At 38.7% G+C, this 19565-nt stretch overlaps 1 long non-coding RNA gene across 2 annotated transcripts in view; it reads left to right on the top strand.

Annotated features, from left to right (window-relative positions):
- The window catches only part of LOC309637555, a 172372-nt gene extending 153991 nt beyond the window's left edge, over positions 1-18381 (top strand). For both annotated transcript variants that reach the window (XR_014250648.1, XR_014250649.1), the window contains one exon: positions 1580-18381. This is a non-coding gene — a long non-coding RNA (uncharacterized lncRNA). The remainder of the gene's footprint in view (positions 1-1579) is intronic.
- Positions 18382-19565: the final 1184 nt, after the last annotated feature.

Raw genomic sequence — 19565 nt, 5'->3', positions numbered from 1 at the left:
GTCCTCAGTCCAACAACTGGTGAGGAACTGGTAAGGAACTGAATTCTGCTAACAACCGCCTGAGCTTGCAAGTTGATCCCTCCCCACTTGAGCCTTGAGGTGAGATTATAGCCCTAGTCAACACCTCGAGTCTAGCCTTGTCCTGGGACAGAAAGCAGATGACCCAGCTAGGTCATGCCCAAGTTCCTGACCCACAGAAACTGTGAGACAATAAATGTAGATTATTTTAAGCCACTAAGTTTGGGGTTATTATTATTCAGAATAGATAACTAATATAATAGAAGAAGTTTCCTCTCATGTAGGTGTCAACCTAACTATCAAATCATCAGAAATTCTGTCATTGACAACCCAATCTTAATGTCTCATCCTCACTAAAAAAATCACGCAGTTTATTTTATCACTTTTTTTTTTATAGCTCATTGCTATCTTAAGGCAAAGCTACTAGTTGTCACCAACTATCTCTTCTCTCCTGCTTCCTCATTACTAGAACTTCTGGTCACATGAATGCTCATTTAAAAAACAAGTAAACAGACAGACAAAAAACATCAACAAAAAAAACACCGTAACTTCCAGCTTCCCTTGCAGTTAGTCGTGACCATAAGAATAGGTTCTGGTTGGTGAGATTAAGTGAACGTGGAACGTCCAAATTCCAACAGACATTCTTCTTCCCACCTTTTACCACTCTCCCTAATGTGGATGTGATGGTTTAAGCTCCATATTGGACCCTGAAAACGAGGGTTACTCACAGGGATGGGAGCACAGACTGTTGAAAGTAACTTGACCTCATTTGACTATAGTCACCAAACCAGCCCTGAACCACCTATCTAGACCTTGACATAAGAAGGACACAAACTCCCTTGTTTAAGCCACTATTATTTGGGAATCCAGATATACCAAGGCAATCCTAAATCTAAGAGATATACATTTATTAGATTTTGTTTGCTTATTATTTGATTATAGACCTTCCTCATTCTCCTTGTTACATAAATTCCATCTCTAAAAGCTCCATGATGGATGACCATTTTCTTATTTCCAGTTTTCATTGGTCCATCTCCCATGACTAGAACAGTGTTTGGCATGTAACAAACATTTGATAAACACTTGCAAAATAAATGTATATGAATGGTCATTTAGACTGATTTAAAATTTTTGCTATTACAAAGCTGTAGCAATAAATACCCTTGTACATACATCTTTGTGCAATGATGAGTATTTGTTCTAAGGAGGATACCAAGAGGTAGAATTGCTGAATGGAAGAATATGTACATTTATATTTAATAGTAACTGCCAACTTGCCTTCCAGAAAAATCTCTACCAATTTATATTTTTATCCACAGTTTATCTTAGGAACTATTTTCCTATTCTTGCACAAAGAGTGGATATTACAAATCATTTTTGCTTTTGCCAGTCTGATGAGTGAAATAGATCTCTTGTGATTTATATTTTGATACAAAAAGATTGCTCTTCTGCAAACCTACTCAGATTCTTAATATGTAACATGCTTTGAGATTCTCTGTAAGGGATAGCGAATATACAATGTTTCCCAAAGTAACCATGGCACCTTTTTTCTTTCTTAAAGGGTCTCAAGACACAAGAGTTCAGCACTCTCTCAGAAATGTTAGCTTGGACTCAACTGGTGGCTGGGATGCAGTGTACAGTTTCTCTCTAAGCTTCCTGGAGGCTAAGATGAATATATTTGGAACTTTCCATCAAAGGAATTCACTGAGAAATGAGACAGTTATAAGAGGTAATTATCTTCAGATTTTAATTTAGCGGAATGACCTTGAGTTCATAACTAAGCAATTACATTAAGCTGTGTGACTCTTGGTTAAGATAATGGGGTTCTCTGAGAAAGAGGAATACTTGTCTCAGCATAGATGCCAAGAGGAAAACCTTAGTCCAGTTCACTTTGTGTACTTGAAGAGTTCTGGGTGGGTTGAACAACTGACATGGCTTACCCTAGAGTGAGGGCTTTCCCAGGACTTTGATCTTTCAGTGCTGAAACTAGAAAGACCTGGGCAAACTTGGATGAGGTGGTCACTGTAGTTCAGGCTTCATATCCTGGGCTGGTTATTTTTTATAAAGTCTTGTCTTTAGAAGAGTATTTGCTGCAGAAACACATTGCATTTTCACATACAAACTTTTTGTCTTTCATGCAGCTTGTGGTTAAACATTGCTGTTCTAGCTATCTCTTCCTGCATTAAAAACTAGCCCAAAACTTGTGGCTTAAAACAGTGACAATTTAATCTCGTCTCATGATTTTTGTGGGTCAGGAATTGGATAGAGCTTAACTGGGGAATTATTCTCTTCCAATTTGTATTAGTTTAAGGCTTTTATGAAGCAGAGGTAAAAATGAGTCTAGACATGCGTGGGGTTTCTTGGGGAAATGCCTGTGAAGGATAAAGAGGAGGGAGTGGGAATAGGTAGGAAAAGACTCAGGCTGGGATGCAGGTCTGATACCTATAAAAGAGACAGGGAGGGAGAGCGGACTGGGGAGGAAGACCAAGACTGCAGTGTTAGTTTAAGAAAGGCTCAGGCAGGCTGCAAATTACCTGTGAGAAGAAATGTATTGAATATGTCCTTCAGGAATGAGATTCCACTAGTAGACTAACTGTACTCAGTCACTGGATACTAGGCGTCTAGGAGAAGGGTGGCTTTGGAACACCTGGATCAGGACGGGTGACTGTCAGTCATACATACCCCCTGCAGCCAGTTGTCTTGACGATCTGAGCAGTACATTTTCATGGCTGTCACACAGCTGTGGGATGGGTGGATCTCAGTGGCCCAAGATAGCTTTGCACACATGCTGATAGCATGAGCGGGTGTCTGGAGTGTCCATTGGAGCACCTTTTCTAGAATGATAAAGGTAGTGTGAATGATAATGGTAGTGTGAATTCTTATATGATGGCTCAGGTAGTGTGTTCCAGTGAACACAGCAGAGCTGCACAGCCTTTCATTAGGTAGCACTGGAAGATACCTAGAGTCCCTTCTGCCATACTCTGTTGGTTTAAACAGTCACAAGTCTGCCCGGGTTCACGGGCAGGGGACATAGACTCCACTTCTCATGAGAGGAATAGCACAACATTTGCAGCCATGTTTTAAAACAGCCACATGGCCTAAGTTCTTCCATCTTTCAGCTGGCACACCCTCTCTCCATTCTTATTATCTCTAAGAGGAAATTAATTTAACTGTTAAGGGAGCCCATTCTTTGAAATCAGATAGACATGAAATTGAATCCAAGTTCTACGACCTCAGTTGAGTTTCCCTTTTTTTTGCCATAAACTCCCAAATGAAATGGAAATAATAATAATATTGAACTCACTCCGTTTTTGTGAAGAGTGAATGAGATCATGCATGTAAGGTTCCTGGCAGGCAGTAAGCGCTCAATACATGTTTGCTAGTACTCGTGTATCTTTGCCATTTTTTTATACTGTAGCACTGCCAATTCCATTGTTTTGGGACAAATCATTTTGAGTGTGCCCTGCTGCCAGAGAAGTATCTTTGTGGGTAAAATTCATTCATTTCACCGAAGGGTTTCAGACTTTTAGATCTAGAAGGGACACATAACAATCAATTAGAGTTAGCATTCCACCAACATTTATTGAGCAGCTCTTCTGGACTTGGCTTAGGAGTTAGGACGAGACTGCAAATGGAAGAGAAAACAAGGTACAAAGATATACATTTTGCCTGTGTAGTACTGTAAATGGGTTAAAAGGTGGCACTGCAGCCCATCTCTCCCCTCCCTACAACCCTATCCCGGAATGCCAGCAGCAGGCTGGCTGTGCTTCCCATGCCCAGGTGTGCCAGGGTTTGACTATGGCCACTTTGTGGGTGTCCCCGATCAGGCTCCCTGTGGATGCAGAGACAGGAGGACGGAGCTTTGCGCTGATAGCAGCTGAGCACCTCAGACGGGGAGTTGTGCCAGCTCACACAGAAAAAGGTCTGGCCAGGCCCGGCAACCAGATGGCTGGCAGCTGGCCCAGCTGATTTTTTTCTCCATCCAGTTTCCGGGCTGAATGTTACTGTTCCCCGTGGTGACCTGGGGACTGCAAATTTTGAGACTTGTTGATGAGTTTGAGAAGTACCGTGTAAATAGATCTTATGAGATGTAATGCATTCTTAAGTCACAGACACCGTGTTAAGTGCTTTATAACATTATCTCATTTAATCTCCCCAATGCATTTCTGAGGTTGGACTACGATACGTATTCTACAGGTGAGAAAGCTGAGGTTCTGCTACATGAAGGGAAGAATTAGAGAATCAGGGTTCGGCGTTTTAAATGGACCCATGGCAACAAAGTGAATGTTTTCTTTCTTAATACAACAGAATTCAATGAGTGGGTTTTTTTGTCCTTTACAGGTTAGGTGTAAAGAAAAGTGTACAGTAGAAACCCAGTCTGATAAAACTGGCACTGATATTTGATCACCCATAAAAGTACCACGTAATGTGTGGGATCACACAAACATTTTTAATATAAAAATATAAATGTTCATTTATTCATTAACTGTTTGCTGCAAAACCAAGGCTTCTTATTTACTGAGTATAGGCCTGCTGACAAAAGTTCCCCGCTGCCTTTTTACTCATTAAAAAAATTCTCAGGACACATCATCTAACATTTCCAGCTTTAGTTTCCTTACAGAGTGAGGTCTTTTATATTTTCATGATGGTTTGCCCCAATTATTTAAAACTACTGTATACCTAATTCTACAATAAGTTTTGAGCAAGATGCCCTTTCTGACTGACTTTATAGAACACACGTATTTCTTCAGTTTTAAAAATATTTATTGATAAATAAAACTTAAAACTTATCATTCAGCTCAAATAAGTGGTTTGGGTAGCAAATGCAGCAACTAACTGTTAGTAAGCACATCCCTGGGGGACCAGGAGTGCATCTACGTCCCCGAGGGCAGTCAGAGGGGCAGGTGCCGGCTCACCTGTAACATTCATTAAACACAGGGGGTTGGAGCATAGAGGGTCGACCTCTGGCTACTTTTTACTTATCATTAGGATCACATTTGTTTCTATTGACACATGTACCGTTTGATCCACTATTTCGGCTTTGCTTCATCATTATGTTCCTAGGCTATCCCTTTGCTAACGATTCATTTGCTTATAGAAATGAGTGGGCCATTTTTGTTCCGTTGGGTTGTTTTTCTCTTATTGATTTGTATGTTTGCTTTATATATTCTACAGATACAGTGTCCAGTACATTGTCATTAGCTACATACAGCTGTTGAACACTTTAAATATGTCTAGTACACCTGAGGAGCTGAATTTTTCATTTTATTTAATTTTAATTCATTTAAATTAAAATAGCTACACCTGTTTTGTGGCTGTCATACTGACCAGCAGAGATCTATACTTATTACTCCAGAATTTCCTCCAGTACAGGGCTAACTTATATGACTTGCTTCAAAAATAAATGAAGAGATTTCAGAGGTAAATTATAAGGATGCTTTAATGTTACCCTGGGAGATTTCCTCTTAGTTTGATTGAAAGAGAAGGTGTGCTGTAAGTACATGTCTGCACACAAATACATACTAGCTGTATAGTAAATTATTTTCTAGATGATTCTTTCTTTTGGCTTAGTTTAGCTTAACTCTCATTTATGAGTGAGCCAAGAAAGTCAGAGGGCAAATGTCTTGCCATTAGGGTGTAAACTAATTCTTGTGTGCAATGACATGCAAATCAATGTAAATGTCCATATTTGTACTACAGCTCATTAAATGAGCTTATGATAAAGCAGAAATATGCAAAATAATGCAAATATGAAAGCAAATCAGTCAGTGATCATGTTCAAAATGTAATGATCACTGCAAAGCTACCTGGATTTAGGAAAGTTATTCAAATCCTGTCTACTTTGATTTCTGAGTCTACCAGGTCAGCCTTCCCATTGCATTCAGGTATTGGAACCTTCACTGGCCTGTGAATTGTAACACCCCAACTTGGAAATTATATGTTTCATAGACCATTGTGTGTCTTAATTTATAATCAGCATCTTCCAATCAGCATAGGTACAATGGACTGAAAGTTTTGAGATAGAAATAACCTATTGATATTTGTAATGTTCAAAACTGGGTATTAGATCAAGCAGAATATAATCAAAACATGTGGTTGAACTATTTTACTGCTACTGTGGTATTTTAGTGTTTTGGAGGGCATTTAAAATGTCTGCTTTTAACTAAAATATTTTCAGTATACATTAATTGTAAAATACATTTCAAAATATGTTTTAGCCATGCTTTCTCCCACATTTTAACGAATACAGTTTTGCTCTCTTTTTTTAATTAATTTTTATTCAAGTATAGTTTGCTTTACAATGTTGTTTTAGTTTCTGCTGCACAGCAGAGTGAATCAGTTATATGGATATATATATCCACTCTTTTTTAGATTTCCTTTCCATCTAGGTCACCACAGATTATTGAGTAGGTTTCCCTGTGCTAAACAGCAGGTTCTCATTAGTTATCTATTTTATACATCGTAGTGTATATATGTCAATCCCAATATCCTAATTTGTCCAACCCCCTTCTTCCCCCCTTGGTAACCATAAGTTTGTTCTCTACATCTGTGACTCTATTTCTGTTTTGCCAATAAGTTCATCTGCACCATTCTTCTAGATTCCACATATAAGCGGTATTATATATTTGTTTTTCATTTTCTGACTTACTTCACTCTGTATGACAATCTCTAGGTCCATCCACATCTCTGAAAATGACACTATTTTGTTCCTTTTTATGGCTGAGTAATATTCCATTGTATATATGTACCACATCTTATTTATCCATTCCTCTGTTGATGGGCATTTAGGTCACTTCCATGTCCTGGCTATTGTCAATAGTGCTGCAATGAACATTGGGGTGCATGCATCCTTTCAAATTACAGTCTTCTCCAGTTATATGCCTAGGAGTAGGATTTCTGGGTCATATGGTAGCTCTATTTTTAGTTTTTTAAGGAACCTCCATACTGTTCACCATAGTGGCTGTACCAATTTACATTCCCACCAACAGTGTAGAAGGGTTCCTTTTTCTCCACACCCTCTCTAGCATTTATTGTTTGTAGATTTTTTTGATGACGCCCATTCTAACCCGTGTGAGGTGATACCTCATTGTAGTTTTGATTTGCATTTCTCTAATAATTAGTGATGTTGAGCATCTTTTTATATGTTTGTTGGCCATCTGTATGTCTTTTTTGGAGAATGTCTATTTAGATCTTCTCCCCATTTTTTTGATTGGGTTATTTGGGGGTTTTTTTTTGATATTTGCCATCTAAATTGATTTTAATTATATTAAGGAACAACCTCCAGATATTATTTGAGTGTCAGGGAGGGATAGGTATAAGGTGACTGTTGGGAGTTAGGAAAACTCTTTTCTATGGAAACCATAAGATTGTGTGTTGTCAACACTATTCAGTTGCTAGAGGGGTGGGTAATAATTGTAATGAATGTAAAGATTAAATATTATACTAAAAGCTATTATACACTGGACATTTTGAAGTACGTGCAGCCTTGCATCCTGTGAAATATCCTTAATTGAGGATTACTCACTGAAAAAAACTTTTTTTAAATTTTCTTGTCCTTTTGTTGACTGGCTACTCAATTTGATGGATTTTATTCAGTTATGTTCAGCCAATTAATATCACAGAAGAGAATAAACCACTTAAATTCAGCATCTTCCCTCTTATGGAAACTTTGCAGAATAAATGTTCTTCATTGAAAAGCCAGGAATGGTAATTTCTGCATGAGAGCAGAACCATACTGTGCATTAAAGTGGAATGAAATAAAGTGCTCTACCAGGGAAACACGGAGCATTGTGGTCTGTGAGACGGATGAACATGCTGAAATTGGAATTGTGATTTAGACTTATGAATCAAGTGTTCCCAGAGGAAGCGGCTTGTAGAGGAGCCACTTTCCTCAAGTGATGTAAACAAGAGTTTGGATTAATTTGTCTTGACAGTCTCTTGCCACTGACAACTCCTCCTTGGCAGGAGAAACAGTTGACCTCTGCCAAGCATTTGTGTTCCTCTCCTGCACCCCTGCCTTTTATGCAAAGTAAAATGAGGCTGCTTCCATTTTTTTTTTTTTTTTTTTTTAAATTTATGGCTGTGTTGGGTCTTCGTTTCTGTGCGAGGGCTTTCTCTAGTTGTGGCAAGCGGGGGCCACTCTTCATCGCGGTGCGCGGGCCTCTCACTATCGCGGCCTCTCTTGTTGCGGAGCACAGGCTCCAGACGCGCAGGCTCAGTAATTGTGGCTCACGGGCCCAGTTGCTCCGCGGCATGTGGGATCTTCCCAGACCAGGGCTCGAACCCGTGTCCCCTGCATTGGCAGGCAGACTCTCAACCACTGCACCACCAGGGAAGCCCTGCTTCAATTTTATAGAGTTTACTAGTTCATCCAGCAGTAAAGGAACTAAAAGTCCACACAATTGGTTTAATATTTTAAAAAGAGCATCCTTAAGGTGACTGAAGTCTTTGTGGATAAATTTTAGCAATCTTTTGGCAGAATCTTTTAAACTTACAGTGTTGAAATGCCCATTTCACAGATTGCAAATGTGTCTCATGGTTGAACCAAGTGCACAGTTATTATGAGTATCAGATTATCTTAAAAATATTTTTTGTGGTCTTTGTTACAAGGCCTACTCACAAATATCCAAGTAGGAATACTGTTGATTTTTATAGATAAATAAAGATTGCAGCCCCTTTTCCACCAAATTTTACTATAATGTAATCATAAGTGTACAGTACAGTTCTACAGTTATGTAAAAATTCATTAGAATTGGACAGAAACTTCTGAATTATCTGAGTCAAATTTCAACTCCTCCCCAAAGTCAATGGAAAGAAAATATTACTAATGGACAATGAATGCCAAAGAGCAATGGCAAGAAAGAATGAACGGGCAAAAGGCTAAAACATGAATATTTAACACATTCTATAATGAGCCAGTGATAAATCTAGAATTGATTTGCACTTTCACTCTGGCACATAAGGCCCTTACCTTGTTAAAACAAAATAATACACAAAATGAAACAAAGCAACAGACAAAAATCTCATGATATTATTTTACAGAATGCTTTGGCTGCAAGTAATAGATAAACCACTCAAATGGTGTAAACAGTAAATGGATGTGTTATCTTAAAATTGTGTGCCTACCTAAGTACATATGTAGGGCAATTCCAGGCATAATGCTCCATCTTTTATTCTTTGGGTTTTTCTTGAATCTCTCTTCCATCTTGTTCTGGCTTCATCTTCTAGTTGATAGCAAGATGATCATAGCATTTCTAGGCATCACATACAGGGAGAATACCATCAAGAGTCAGGAGGGGCTTTGTGCTTCAATGAACACCCCTGTACATTTCCTATTGTGCACATGTGCAAGAATGATCCTAGTTTATGAACCTGGAATTGAAATTATTGGATGGGAGTGTATACACAATATTAATTTTCCTACGTACATCCATGTTTCTTAATGTAAGAAAATTAATATGGATCAACTTATAGTTCTACTAACAGAGAACAAGAGTTCCTGTCTCTTCCTATTCTTATCAACACTTAACATTGCGAGACTGATTAATATTCTAACATTCTCATTAAAGCTTTTATATATACCTCTCTGATTTTAGTGAAGCTGAACATCTTATATGTTTACTGGAATTTTTTCAGTTCTTATCATGGCCTGTACATTGTATTGTTTATGATGGTCTTTTTGAATCAGAGAGTTCATGGAGTTAATGATACTCTGGTTCAATCTCCAGTATAGAATGGAATCCATTTCATATAAGCACAGAAGGTCCATCAGCCACCATCTGTTTAAATACTACCAATTACATAATTTTTTACTAGTGCCCTATGAATATATTTTAATATTGGAGAATTCTAAACTCTAACAAATAGTTCTGTAAAGTGTTTCTATTTAGTAATCCCTAATGTTTAAAATCCCTATATTAATTTTCATAATGCATGGTGGTAAGGTTTTGTAAGCAATTTGTTTTCTTCTTATAGTTTGAATATATTTTTAATATGTTTTCAATTTGTATACTTAATATTCCTAATTTTAAATATGATGCCACCAACGACTCATCTTTAGGATGTTAACATTTGTTCAAAAGCAGGATTGCTACAGAAATGGCCTTTTTCCGTTGTTAGTATATCTTAGTTATTTTTCTTATAACTTCCAAATAACATTAAAGAAAGAAACTCTTCGGTGCTTGGTTGCAACCAGACTGCACCATACATATGTTGGTGTATTGCATGGGACATTTTTAGTTATATATAACAAAGCCCACTTGAACCAATTTAAAGAAAATGAAGGAAATACTGTATTTATGTTATCACATAAACACATAAAATGACAGAAATGCATCAGAAATGAAGAAATGAACTGAAACAAAGGATTCAAATTCTGAAAGGACATTCATTCTGTCTTTCATATATGATCTTTTTCTTGAATCTAGTTCATTTTTCTTCCTGATAGCACACTGGCATTCACTATTTCCCAGGCCATATGTTGGAAATGTAGCTTCTATGACATCCTGAGTTTTCCTGTTACTGGACCACCTACATGGAGAGCAATTGAATTGACCCTTTCCATTTTTAATCTCCCAGGGAAGATATGTCATGAGCTCATGTTGGGTTAGCTGCCCACTGCAAGTCAATAGACTGTACACAATATGGTTGAGACATATAATATAGACATGGCTGCTTTGGCTCTACCAACATGATTTGAGGGGTACAAATCACATAAACTAGAATGGGATTGGGCTTGAAAATCAGTGTAATAGATGCTCACTACAGTATCCATTATATTGAGATGCTCACTGCAGCTAGTGAATGTTGGGTAATATTTTATTAAACACCTACTTTGCAATCAGCACTGGACTTGACTTCTGGGTAAGATGACTGAACTTTGAGGCTATTTATACTTCCAGCAGTTAGGATGATAGTATCATTTTGTAGTTTCTATTACATGCCAGACAATACAGCAGACTCTTTTCATATTATCTCATTTGACACAGCAATGCTAACCTTTTAGCCCTGTGAAACTACACTGCTCAGATGGCTCTTCAAGAGAACCAGCTGCAGGGAGCATTGCTGTTTGACAGCTTCTAGCTGCCATCTCTTTGAATTTGCCTCTGTGTTGACACCAGGCAATGCTTTCCCTGGGCTGCTTGCTCCTGGCCAAGGATCAAGCCCACTGGGGACACTAGAAGTAAGCCATTCCTGCCCTCTGCAGAACTCTTCTGGTGGGCAAGTTAGGCCTGGGCGTTCTCCCTCGGCTCTAAGATCTTTGTAGTCCCGTGCTCTCGTCTGAGGTTCTTCATACCCAGTTCCCTTCCCTTTCACCTTTCACAGGTGCCAAATCTCGCCTGCAATGTGAAATTCTGCCTACGTTTTGCTCCATCTCTTTTTAATCTTCACGAGTGTTTTCCCCAGCAAATACTGTGCATATCTTACCCTGTCTTGGTGTCCATTTCCTAGAGGATTCAAACTAACAACTTCCCCATTTTACAGATAGAAAACCTAAATAACTTTCCCCAAGTCACATACCTATTGTTAGTAAAAGGCAAGTGTCAGGATCACACATAGATCTTTCTTACATGAAAACCCAGATTTTTTCTACTTCATCATATGCTTTTTACAAGTTTTATAAGAGTGATATCATTAATTTAATGTGTGAGGCATTCGGAATAATGTATGGCATGTAAAAAGTCATGTATAACTGTTATTATTCTTCTGATTTTTGCCTTTGTTCGTGTGTTGTAAGAAATTTGGAAAGCAGCTCAGCACAGCAACTTCTAGGAAAGCTGTATGGTGGATTGTGAAAGTGGCCATACATTTTTCCTCGCCTGCATTCCCCCCACCCCCTGCAACATGATACTGTCTATCTTTTCATTAAGAAGCGGATACTATTTTCAACCCTTGAATCCGCATTAGCCTTGTGACTTTCCTTGAGCAGTGAGACATTAATAAATATGACGCAACAGAGGTTTTAAAAAAAAATTTGTACATTGGGGATTACTTTTTTGTGGCTCTGGAAACCTTTCCATCACCATGTGAACAAGTCCAGGCAAGTCTCTTGGAGGAACAAAGAACATACAGAATAGAGCAGAGCTGTTAAAGCAGAGAACCACCCCTAGAACACAACCTCCCCTTGACCTAACTGCCCCCATCTTCCCTGCAGCTCACTACAGATACATACACAATAATAGTCGAGATCAGCAGGAAAACTACCTGAGTGCAACCTAAATGGCTGACTCACAGAATTAAAAGCTAAATAAATGGTGTTGTTTCAAGCCAGTAAGTTATGGAGTGGTTGGTTATGTAGCAAAATTTAACTGTTACCCAATTATAACTGCAGAAGGGAAAATATTTGTAGTGGGTGCTTTTGGTTGTCTATTCAATGGCTGTTCCTTCCCTCTTTCTGATTATCATTACACTAATGGCCTTCAGGAACTAGGTACATAAAAGCTTACGAAGCCTCTCTCTGGCACCCACTGGTTAAATTTTGATTGGTGTAAGCCAATCATGGTAATTCTATTTATTTTGCTGTTGACTGGGCAGCAGATATAATACTGACAAATGAGTCATCTGGGAATTCTGTTGTTGGACATTTCCAGATACAAGGCAGAAACATGTCACATCCTGGCTTTGAATATTGCTTTGTTGCAATGTGATGCTTGGTGCTCTGGCAGCTACCTTGAGGGCATGAGGTGAAAGTCAAGAGAAACCGAGAAATTGATGTGGATACCTGATACCACTGAGTCACTGAATTAATCAACCCTTGAACTGCCTGCTCAAGATTTCCTGTTATGTGAAATAATGTATTTCCTACTCTTTAAGACATATGAGTTATATTTTTCTGTAACTTTTTCTGTAACTTGATGGCATCCAATTTAATACAGTGGTTAAATTTAAGCTTCTTAGAAATTCAATACAAACTTTTGAAATGAACTCATGAATATTCATGCCAGGAGATGAAATCTAACCACTAATAAACTTCACCTTTCAGAGTTTCTATTCCCTTCTTCCTCCTCTTCCCTAAACCTACACAGAGCTTTATAAAAATACTAAACAAGAAAAGCAGTGCTTCAGTTTCACACCAAGAGAATGTTCTCCAATTTTCCGAAGTATTGCTGAATATTTCCATTTTAAAAACACAGCTGATTCCTTTAAAATGAACTTACTTAAACCAGAGAGTTATGTGCCACAAAATTAGAAGGGAGCCTAACATAATATGTTTGATCTTTGAGAGGGTGATCCGATCCCTTCAGAGAAGGTCAGAAACCGTGGCCTAAAAATACCATTTTCATAATTGCTCATGAGGTTACCCATCTAGGTAGGGAAATAAAATGTGTTTTTTATTTCTAGTGTAAAACAGTATCCACTAGGACCAACTGTTGCCTCATAACTCTCCAATAAAATCCCTTGTTTCTAAAGTGTGTTCATAAATTGTCCCTGCCAAATGCAGAATGTCTTGTCTGGCTTTCTCAAAACAAACATGCATGTTGCTGTTTCCTTATTTCAGTGCAACCTAGAAATTGTCTTGCTATAAGATGGAAAAGAATGATGTTGGAAAGCAGCTAACATAAGAGTAAGTTTGATAACTGGCAACATTATAACGTCTGATGAGAGCGCTGCAGTTGAAGCCTGCCAATTATTCACATCTCCAAAGGATAAATGATTTCCAAAATGGCATGCATCTACCCGGGTAGGGTATACAGGGTGTTGCAGGAATGTTTCTAAACTGTGATTTGAAGGGTGATGGTCTGAAAGCAACGTTAATGGAGCTTTGTGCCTGGCAAACACTGACAAGAGGCATTTAGACACCCTACATTTCCTCCTTGGGAATGACAGTGTCAATTATGGACTCCTCAGGTAATTTCATCTGGCAGTAGAGATGCAGGCGGTGGGAGAGGATGCTGACTCAGAAGGGAGACCGCTTATCAGTCCATCAGCAAATAATCTTTGGTGCCTGCAGTATGCCAGCACAGTAGGGTCTGAGTCTTTATGATCAGAACTCCTGCCAAAGATAAGTGGGTCATGGAGGGCAAAAGATATGACGAGGATAGACGGGGGTCTCTTCCACATAACCATCGGTACCCATGGTGTCACCAAAAACCTTTAAGGACAAAGACTGAAGTTTGGATATACGCTTTTAAATGTAGTAAATTAAATTAAACCTAGGTGCTTTTATACAGTGATGAAAAGGCTACCATGGTCTCAACCCTCAGAAAATTAGAAAATCTGAGAAACATCCCTTATGGCAAAATCACAAATCATGTTGGCCTTGCTGCCTGTAATGTTCTCAACAGTTAGTACCTTTTACCATCGCCTTCCAAACCTCCAGCCACATCTCCCAGGACTAAATCCATGCCATGTTTTTCAGCTTTATGTCTCGCTCCTTAAACATACACGCACGTACATACACACATACCCCTCTCCTCCAAGCTTCTTCCTTAACTCTTGTAATTTGCCATTTTCCTGCTCTTTTCTCAGTTTGGAATAAGCTTCCTTTCTTTCCCCCATCTACTTATACCTTCTCATCCTTTTCTTTCCATAAGAAATACAATTTCATCTACAAATCCTGTATTTATTTCTGTGAATTTGTTTTATTTCCTAGCATTTACTAAGATACATATTGATGCAGACCTTTTACCTAGAACAAAATAGATGCTTAATAAACATTAGCTATTTTTGGTTTCTTTTATCTTTTCTTCCACGTTTTGTATCATGCATTCTTTTTCTTTTTCCTTTAGAGCTTAAAGGTCCATTTACTTTTGATTTTGTACAGAAATGCTTCCCTTATCATTCTTTTTTTTTTTTAATTGGAGTATGGTTGCTTTACAATGTTATGTTAGCCTCCACTGCACAGCAAAATGAATCAGCCATACACATACAGATATCCCCTCCCTTTGTATCATGCATTCTTAGTTACATAGTTTTCCTGTATACCATGGAAGATTGTCTGCAAAGATGGCTGCCGACACCTCTCATTCCTGAATGCCTGACTACTTCCTCCATCAAGCGGTGAGGTCTGTTTCCCCTCCCGTTACATCCTTGATGGGCCCAGGATCAATTACCTTGATCAACAGAATGTGGCCGCAGAAGTGTTGTGAGACTTCTAGGCCTATGGTGGAAACTTTGACTTTTAACCTCTTGAGACCCATCTACCATGTGAAAGGTTTGGAGGGTTATTGTAGACATGAAAAGAGAGAGAGAGAGAGAAAGTCCACTCCAGCCACTCCAGCTGAAACACGTGACATGTGAGTGAACCTCTTAGATGTTCCAGCCGCAGCCGAGCTTTTAGCTAAATGAAGCTGCATAAGTAACTCAAGTCAACTCTATCTCTGCACAGATGATGCATACCCCACAAGCCTGGCACAAATTGTGTACTTGCGAGCCAACAAACGGTAATTGCTTTCTAAAGCCCCTCTAAGTTCTGGGGTGGCTAGATATACAGCAATACAGATAATTAAGATATCTACAATGTACAAAATGCAAACACTGAGGGAGAGCAGCAGGCCTTCCGCATTTGTAAAACCCCTAATGCCTAGATCAACATCATGCCAATAGTCGTCATTAAGTTAACATCTTAAAATGAAGAAAAAATGCTCCTTGGCTAAATACAGCTCCTGCTCACCCTGTGTCATTTAGGTGATCTCTTTAAACCTGAATGATTGCACTGCAGATATCCTTGGCACTTCTGCTTAGCTGGCATCTCACTTGTACACTGGCAAAATTTGCTCTGAAATGCATATTTTCTAACCTGATTTCAAGCCCAGTGTTCATCATTCTGTCCCAAGGGTGTTCTTCTGGATACCTTTTTGTGTGCTGATCCAAAAATGTGGCCTCATCTGCTTCAGTCTTTTGCATTTCAAAGGAAATATGAAGTTATCCATAGCTATGGACAAATACTCTTTCAACAATCAGAAAATAAAGAAATATGGAAATCACTTTCCCTACACCTCCCCTGCCCACATAACATAGCACGTTCCGGTCTTGGTGGCATTAACAACTTCCAGCTGATGTTGAGGGTTCTTCCAGATGTATGAGCTCTTCCTTGGCACTCTCAGGTTTTCTTGATCTTTACTATGTTGTGAAATTTTGAAATGCTAAAACAGCTGTTTCACTGGTTTGATGTTCCCTTCCTCTAGGTTCTGTAACCCCTGTGAAAATACCCCTCACATCTAATTGCCAGCAAATCTCAGTTTTGATTTTAGACCTTGCATGAAAATGTCAATGGTGCTGGCTAGCATTAGCTTTGACACAAGTTCTCCACTTTGTCATGTCCACATGACATGATGGTTAGTTTTTAATATGAAAGAGATCATTTTGCATCAAGATAATACCACCTATGGAACTTGGATTTCCACTGCCTTGGACTAAACTTCCACTTCCAGTTGTCCATTTTGTTGAGGCTGGTAGAAGACATATCCACTATTGGCTACTATGCAACAATTTTCTCTTATTTTTACTCTGTTACTAAAGTCATACTATGTCACTTTCCTTTAAAGCACCTTTTTAGACTGGGATCCTAATGCTAGATAAATCAGTTGAGTCATGTATGAAGGAAAAAAATCCATTTCATCTTCATTAAGTTGTCAATAATCCTAAAGCATTTGTTGTTTACAAGCACTGAAAACTTGACATCTTTCTAGAAGATTATTGTTCTGAATTAGTATTTATATATGAACAAAACATGCAGCCTAAAATATTTTTATTCATTAATAGTCCAGTGATCTGTTTATCGTTAGGGAGGATTTTACCAAAACCCATCTTCAAATTTGCTCATTTAAATCCAACTTGCATACTAAGGCTAACATATTTGGATCAAGTATTAATAAAAGCAATCATGGTGATAAGTAATCAAGTATTAGAAACTGTGAATTTGATGTTTTCAACATTCGGTAATTCAAAGATTTTGCTATCTGTATTAAAATTTTATTTCCCGGCTCTGTCACTTTTCTATTATCAGATGTTTGTGCTCCTTTAGTAAGTGCTACTTGGTTCAAATGGTGAAGTCTGTGCTGGATGTATATTTTCATTGATATAATAAGAATGGCTTTAATCCACCCTCAACACAGAGGAGAGGTTTAAAGGAAATTCTTTAAATAATGAGCATCTAGATATAATCAGCTGTCATTCTCAAGAAGACTCCATTGCCAATTCACACTTCTCATTCTTTGCGTCTAGATCAATGGTTCAAAAATTTATTCTGGAGGACCTTAGAGATGGTGGAGGAGTAAGATGTGGAGATCACCTTCCTCCCCACAAATACATTAAAAATACATCTACATGTGGAACAACTCCTACAGAACACCTACTGACTCTGGCAGAAGACCTCAGACTTACCAAAAGAGAAGAAACTCCTCACGTACATGGCCATGAGGCTGAGAGGGTCTTGGTGCCCTGGCTGGGTGTCAAGCCTGAGCCTCTGAGGTGGGAGAGCTGAGTTCAGGACACTGGACCACCAGAGACCTCCCAGCCCCACGTAACATCAATCGACGAGAGCTCTCCCAGAGATCTCCGTCTCAATGCTAAGACCCAGCTCCACTCAATGACCAGCAAGGTCCAGTGCTGGACACCCTATGCCAAACAGCTAGCAAGACAGGAACACAACCCCACCCATTAGCAGAGAGGCTGCCTAAAATCATAATAAGTTAACAGACACCCCAAAATAAACCACCAGACGCAGTCCTGCCCACCAGAAAGACAAGATCCAGCCTCATCCACCAGAACACAGGCACCAGTCCCCTCCACCAGAAAGCCTACACAACTCACTGAACCAAATTTACCCACTGGGGGAAGACACCAAAAACAACGGGAACTACGAACCTGCAGCCTGTGAAAAGGAGACGCCAAACACAGTAAGGTAAGCAAAATGAGAAGACAGAGAAACACACAGCAGATGAAGGAGCAAGGTAAAAACCCATGGGACCAAACAAATGAAGAGGAAATAGGCAGTCGACCTGAAAAAGAATTCAGAGTAATGATAGTAAAGATGATCTAAAATCTTGGAAATAGAATGGAGAAAATACAAGAAACGTTTAACAAGGAGCTTCCCTAGTAGTGCAGTGGTTAAGAATCCACCTTCCAATGCAGGAGACATGGGTTCGAGCCCTGGTCTGGGAAGATCCCACATGCTGCAGAGCAACTAAGCCAGTGCACCACAACTACTGAGCCTGCGCTCTAGAGCCCGTGAGCCACAACTACTGAAGCCCGCATGCCTAGAGCCTGTGCTCCGCAACAAGAGAAGCCACTGCAATGAGAAGCCTGTGCACCACAACAAAGAGTAGCCCCGACTCGCCGCAACTAGAGAAAGCCCAGGCACAGCAATGAATAACCAATACAGCCAAAAGTTAATAAATAAAATAAATTTATATATATATATATATATATATATATATATATATATATATATATATAAAGAAACGTTTAACAAGGACCTAGAAGAACTAAAGAGCAAACAAACAATGATGAACAACACAATAAATGAAATTTAAAATTCTCTAGAAGGAATCAATAGCAGAATAAATGAGGCAGAAGAATGGATAAGTGACCTGGAAGATAAAATAGTGGAAATAACTGCCACAGAGCAGAATAAAGAAAAAGGAATGAAAAGAATTGAGGACAGTCTCAGAGACCTCTGAGACAATATTAAACCACCAACATTCGAATTATAGGGATCCCAGAAAAAGAAGAGAAAAAGAAAGGGTCTGAGAAAATATTTGAAGAGATTATAGTTGAAAACTTCCCTAACGTGGGAAAGGAAATAATCAAGTCCAGGAAGCACAGAGAGTCCCATTCAGTATAAATCCAAGGAGAAACACACCAAGAAACATATTAATCAAACTATCAAAAATTACAAAGACAAATACAAAGAAAAACCATTAAAAGCAGCAAGGGAAAAGCAACAAATAACATACAAGGGAATCCCCATAAGGTTAACAGCTAATCTTTCAGCAGAACCTCTGCAAGCCATAAGGGAGTGGCAGGACATATTTAAAGTGATGAAAGGGAAACACCTAAAACCAAGATTACTCTACCCATCAAGGAGCTCATTCAGATTCCACAGAGAAATTAAAAACCTTTACAGACAAGCAAAAGCTAACAGAATTCAGCACCACCAAACCAGGTTTACAACAAATGCTAAAGGAACTTCTCTAGGCAGAAACACAAGATAAGGAAAAGACCTACATAACAAACACAAAACAATTAAGAAAATGGTAATAGGAACATACATATTGATAATTACCTTAAATGCAAATGGATTAAATTCTCCAATCAAAAGACATAGACTGGCTGAATGGATACTAAAACAAGACTCGTATATATGCTGTCTACAAGAGACCCACTTCAGACCTAGGGACACATACAGACTGAAAGTGAGGGGATGGAAAAAGATATTCTACGCAAAAGGAAATCAAAGGAAAGCTGGAATAGCAATTCTCATATCAGACAAAATAGACTTTAAAATAAAGACTATTACAAGAGACAAAGAAGGACACTACATAATGATCAAGGGATCCATCCAAGAAGAAGATATGACAATTGTAAATATTTATGCACCCAAC

The sequence above is a fragment of the Balaenoptera physalus genome (assembly GCF_965194825.1).
Source record: "Balaenoptera physalus genome assembly, chromosome: 11".
Taxonomy (NCBI): Eukaryota; Metazoa; Chordata; class Mammalia; order Artiodactyla; family Balaenopteridae; genus Balaenoptera; species Balaenoptera physalus.
Note: the sequence above shows the minus strand (reverse complement) of the source record. Positions and strands in the feature narration are given on the sequence as shown.